Genomic DNA, 5,942 nt, shown 5'->3' on the forward strand with positions numbered 1-5,942 from the left:
CACAGCAGCAGTCTAACAAACAAGGATCCATTAGCTCTACTTTTTTTTCCCCTTTTCTACCAGATTTCAACTTGCTTACTAATTGGGGAGAAGTAGTTTTCGGTAGCTGGAAAATACAGCTACAACCCGGTATCAATCTTCTTTTGATGGAAGCCAATAGTATCTATGGACTATTTTGACACTTGACTACCTGTCACCTAACATTATTGTATTGGTATCCAGTCTTACTAACCTACTAACCCCTGCCATAGCTGCAACCACTTTTAATGAAGGAGATTTTGAAACAGAAATATTGACAACTCATACAAGACGAGCCTAAACCATGAAATGATGGCATTGACAACATCCTGACTGAGTGCTACAGAAGTGTTAGAAACATACATTTTTAATGTCTCCTTAAGAGGAAAATGTAGACTCCAAAAATTATTCTCGACAAAATTGGGGATATGTGTTGATATCTCAGGATCAACTTTTAGTGGATATAGAAAGGCAGGGTCATTGGTCAAGCAGATATTTTTCCCCCATGCACCTACATTTGAAAGTCATCAGGAGATTTCTCAGCCCTGGTTTTTCATTCCTTTTCTTAAGCTGAGAAAACCATTTGAAACTCAGCCCTTCCCGTTGTATTTCTGTATCCGAATGCCAAAAAATTGGACATGTATTTTCCCAACTGGTTTCTTATTGCATTAGACAATGCTGTGCTACCTTACTCAATTGAATACTGATAGTTTTTACTGCACTTATATTTGCCAATTTTGTGAACATTTAGTGATGTTACTCTCCAGGTGTTGAGCTTTGCTACATGAAGACCCAAATTCAGTGTCTCTGTATTAAAGTTCAATCTTTACAATAAACTTTAAAGGATGTTCTCATTAGATTCCAGGGGAAAATCACATGAGTAAAGAGAGATACAAATTTAATAAATGCAAGCCTCGCTTCTCGCAAGCTGAAACTGTAAATACACTCGTCACTAACTGGATTCTGCCAGAAGGAAAACTCATTCTGCTTTCAGATATCTACATGAGACAAAAACTGCTATACAAGCTACCTAGCTTAAGTACACTATTGGCTGTATAAAACAAATCCTTCCCACTCAGGTTTCTTCAGCTCTGTTTACATTAATTTTGTGCCCCTGCAAGGGCCAAGAGTGTGAGCTGAAAGAGAATGATACAAGGTGAGCAATTTTGATTTCGAGCGTTGAATGAACCACATGCTTCTTAAAATCCTATGTTACCTCACATCTCATGAACTCTTAAGAAGAAAAGTTCTGAGTGCATAAAAATAAATCCACTCATTCCCTAAGAAAAACAGTACTAGCTGGTAAAGAGACTGGTGAATTTTACCCACCGACACAGGCACGCTGGTGCACCAATACGACTGCAGAAGATGGGCTATTAGAATCCCAGCTATGAGAGCTGGCTCCTTGCCTCAGCCTTCTTGGGTAGGGTCTCCACTGCAGCCTTTCTGTGTTAGCAAAGAGTCTTCTCACCATCCGCAAAGCCGAGTCCTGGAGCAGATGGTATTTGCATGAAGGACTCTTCCTTGATGAATCTGTAATCTCCCTTGCAGGAAGTTCTGAGTCAAACACAAAACCAATAGACATTACTCTGCCTGCAGCAGAAATGCAGAGTTCAAACAGATTTGTTGAAATGTATTTAAGCATTTTGGTAAGATATTTTAGAACATACTAATGCACATGTGTTAGCACAAACCCAGCCAATTAGAGTAAAACATTCTGGATGTTTTAGTCCCGTTAACCCAAACATCAACAAGCAATCTCTTCTGGGTTACTGTTAAGACGTCAGTGTTCTTAGGTTTCCATTGTAAGTGCTGAACGAAAAAAATGCTGCCTAAAGGTTTAGATTACAGGACAACCCTGGCTAAAGTTGTTCAAAATTGGAAATATTGTATCTGAAAATATTTTAAGAAATTGTTTTCTATAAAATATGTTACTGGGGAATACATGTAAATATATCCTTGTTTCTGACATTAAAAGAAAAACAGTGTTCCAAATGTTAAAATCCAAAGCTGTGTTTTTGTATTTATGATTAAAAAATCTCGAATTTAGTAAAATTTAAAATTTGGTTAGGTATAAAGAATTCAATTAATTTTATTGTATGTTATCCATAAGTGAAAATAACTCTCAGAGTCTTTGCAATCCTAGACAAATTTTCCTCTCCCAAAACTTTTCTAAGAGCCACGTTTTCAAATGCTATCCTTTATTTTATTGACCCACGGAATCACTGTGATAATTTTATTTATTTAGCCATTGAAGATCCTGCTATAGATGCCCATGGTTATGTATTTATGACTATTGGCTTGAAGGCAGAAAAACTGCACGTATATCTGTCTCCCCAGTCCTATGGCACCTGGGGAAACTAGGACAAGGGTTTTTCCTCGGGTCCGTCTCCCCGGAGCCCCAGCCGAGTGCAGCCACAGGCAGAGGACCCCGGGCACCGTGGGGCCGATGAAGCTGAGTGGCCAGAAACAGAATTACTGACACACAGTGCTAGGGGGAAAAAAAAAAAAATCTGCTAGGTTTGTTAACTACTGTATTTTGCAGAGAGAGAGGGTGGCCCCAGCGGTAAGGAGAGTGGTGAGCTCCTTAAGAGTGCAAAGAGGCGGGGGACGAGGAGAGTTTTGTACACCAGGTAGGCAGCGGGAGAGAGGTACGCGCTCACAACACAATTACATTAGTTTAGGATCAGAATCAAGCTTTTGATTCCAACAGAAAGGTTGGGGGATTATTAGAAATGCTGTTTAATTGCTGTGACTACTTCCTCTGTTAAAGTGTTAGACCTCTTGTTTCTCATTCATTATGGAACAAAAGACTGAGCATTTAAAATACTGCTTTGTCACCGAGACCTATAAGATAAACTGCTGCCCTACTCCTTTCCTATTATGGCAAAAGAAAATAAAATCTTCTCATCTGATTATACTAGAAAGGTGATCTTGTTGAAATAGTCAGGAGCTATGATTTGGGAGCATCTGTGCCTGATATTCCTCTTTGCCACCTCTTCCTGCTCAGCCCGTTCTGTTTTCTTTAATCAGATCAGAATCAGAAGTCATCCAGCTTTAACCCACAGTTCCCCCAACAACTACAAAATCTTATATTCACAGAATAAATTCAAAAATAAAATATATACCATTGGGAAGGGCAAAAAAGCATGGTTCTCAGGCGCAGAGCTTCTATCAGTTTCTCTCCATACTTGCACCAGTACCCCTGAGTATGGGATTTCTGGTGCTCTGTTATCCCAGGCTGCTGCAAGACGGTCTTACCACAAAGGTGCTTTCATGATTACTGTTGATAGTGGAACTGCAAAGTGTCAGAAACTGTGAAAAAGGGGGTTTTTGTTTGTTTTTGAGGAAGAAGAGAAAAAAAAACCTACCCAAAACTTACTCCAGACAAATCTTTAGTTATTCTTACAATGTATAACAGGGCCCAGTCTGAACTCATATCTCAATAGATTACAATCCACATCATCTCGCGTTTGGCAAAAGTGCCAATTCCTCAGAGCTACAAAGAACAACATATACTTAAGTCCATACTCACCTCAATCAGTCTGTGTCTGCACATTCTGTGGGGGATTTAGAGGATGCACAGGTCATTGTATCAGAGAACTGAAGAGACATATTACAGTACATTATGCTGGGCTTCACCTGGACTGGACACACATGAAAGAGAATTCAGCTGCCACAGTTGCCTTTGTATCTCCGTTTTTCAAATTCTGAAAACAAGTTAAAAAGGAGAAAAGGGACTCAACTTTTTTAAACCCATAAAATCTACTGGATAAAGATATAATCACAGTTTGAGTCAAGGTAAACAATATTATCATTAAATTACGGACGCTTTTAAACTATATATTCTAAATGTGATGTTTCCATGTTCATTGAAAATTTGTTTCCATCTACATTAATTGCATTACAGTGATTTAATGAAATGCCTTGTTAAATTGTTAGAAGAATAGGTAATATCCATATAAAAAGAAGAGAACAAAATATGGCACCTGGCAAGGTTTTAAGTAAAAAGCTTGCTGTTAGGTATTTTGTATTGAATGTGTAGAAATGACTCAAGTAGATGTAAAATACAAATGAGAAAAAAAAATCCTATAACAAAGAAAAAATTTTAGAGTAGGATTTATCAGCCATTCAGGTTTGCATTTCAACAAAACAGCCTTTCTTGGTTTTGTGTGGAACTGGTTTTGAATTTAGAAGTAATAGCTGTGCTAGATAGATATTAGATGCAATACTGTAGTAAAGAACACCATATTTTTCTAAGGAAAAGCATGATAAGCATGATCCTTCCCCACCAGATCATTGCCCCATGCAGGCACGTGGTGTGCCTACCTCAGTCAAAACTTGCTGACCTCTGTAGGAGTTGTACTTGACTTCAAGATATGGTCCAGGGTCTAGAGGTAGATTCTGGGAAGCACTGAAAGCCATCAGCCCCAATTACTTCTATGAGAATTGCAGACAAAAAGCTCCTCATACACTCAGGGACCAGAGTAAAGATGAAGTTGTTCCTAGTAAACCCCAGCTTATTAAAACTAAATTTCCAAGAGCAAGTGGGCGCCTTCTCTCCACATTTAAAATACCTTGTCCTCAGGAAAGCTGATCCTGCAGATATGTCATGCACTTTTTCACAGATATAAACAAACTATTTCAATTTTAATTTTTTCAAGTTGATAAAGCAGAAAGCTGGTGGCTTTAGCTGGAGTGCCATACTTATGTTAATGGAGGTAAAAAGGCAGACCCTGTCTTTAAGGAAATGAGTTTGTGAGAAGGTGAGCCGCCGCGGTGGAAGAACTCTGTAAATTCTGGCTTAATTCTCTTAGCTCTTCATTTTCCTAGTTCAATAGAAATAGCATCACTTGTATACACATATTTAACATTCTTTCAGTAATTACAACAAAGAGAACAAGCTTTGATTGCCACGACTTTGTTGAGTAATGGCCTGAGCTACACCATTAGCCACGTGGTGAATGGGTTTCCACCAGACAGTGGTAGCTGCAGCAAAGGCTATCCACTTCACTTATTTTCTGTATAAGACATCACCATCCTTAATATGTTTATTCTGATAATTTTTTTTATTTTATTTTACCTACTACCCTGTTGGCATCCTCCACACATTTTCTTGCTTGTGCAAGAATTAATTTTGACCTTTGTTTGTAGGATATGTATCGCCAAGCCAAAGAAAAGCCTAAGATGCTCTTTTGCTCTGTGGTCTCCAGGTGGTCGAGGCTACTGTTCTTTGAGTTGAAGAATTCTAGAAAATTAAGTAACCTCTGCCCTCTCCTAAAATATTATTTCCCATCTCTTAAATTACCCACACTGGTATGACTAACATAGCTCAGTGGTAATACTGAACAAGGTAGATGTTAATAACTTCATAATGACAGCACCTTGCTTTGAGCAGTGGTAGGGCGAGTGGTGGTCAGAGCCCGTGGACACCAGGCAGTGGTGCAGAGCGATGCTCCTGGTGCAGACACAATTCCTTTCTCCCGGGAGCACTGCTATGATCCCTCCTGCTGGGTGCAACTGCTGTGTAGCCCTCTTGATTGGTTCTGACAAATCCTGACTCAACTCAGGCCAAGTTAGACTGGCCAGTTTAAATGGGCAGCGAAACACCCATGTGTGCTCTGAGTGGACTGGGACCAGTCTGTGCCTCCACAGATCTGGTCTCCGGGAGGTGAAGCAATGATGGCTCTGGGGCGGTCGGCACCCTCTGCAGCTGGCATGGACAGGTCCAGAAGACAGACAACCTTTGTCCATGGCCTTATTCTGTGTCATGGAGAGCACTTTGGGCACAGACTGCAGACTCCTGAACCGCCCATGTTTGCAATTTCAGGTGCCTACAAGTGACGCGGGGAAGGCGGAGGGAAACCTTGCTAATATCATCAGAACCTGCCAGGTTTTCTTTTCCATATTCATTTATGTACAAT

This window comes from Egretta garzetta, unplaced genomic scaffold (assembly GCF_000687185.1).
Source record: "Egretta garzetta isolate BGI_Z169 unplaced genomic scaffold, ASM68718v1 scaffold16, whole genome shotgun sequence".
In the NCBI taxonomy this organism is placed as follows: Eukaryota; Metazoa; Chordata; class Aves; order Pelecaniformes; family Ardeidae; genus Egretta; species Egretta garzetta.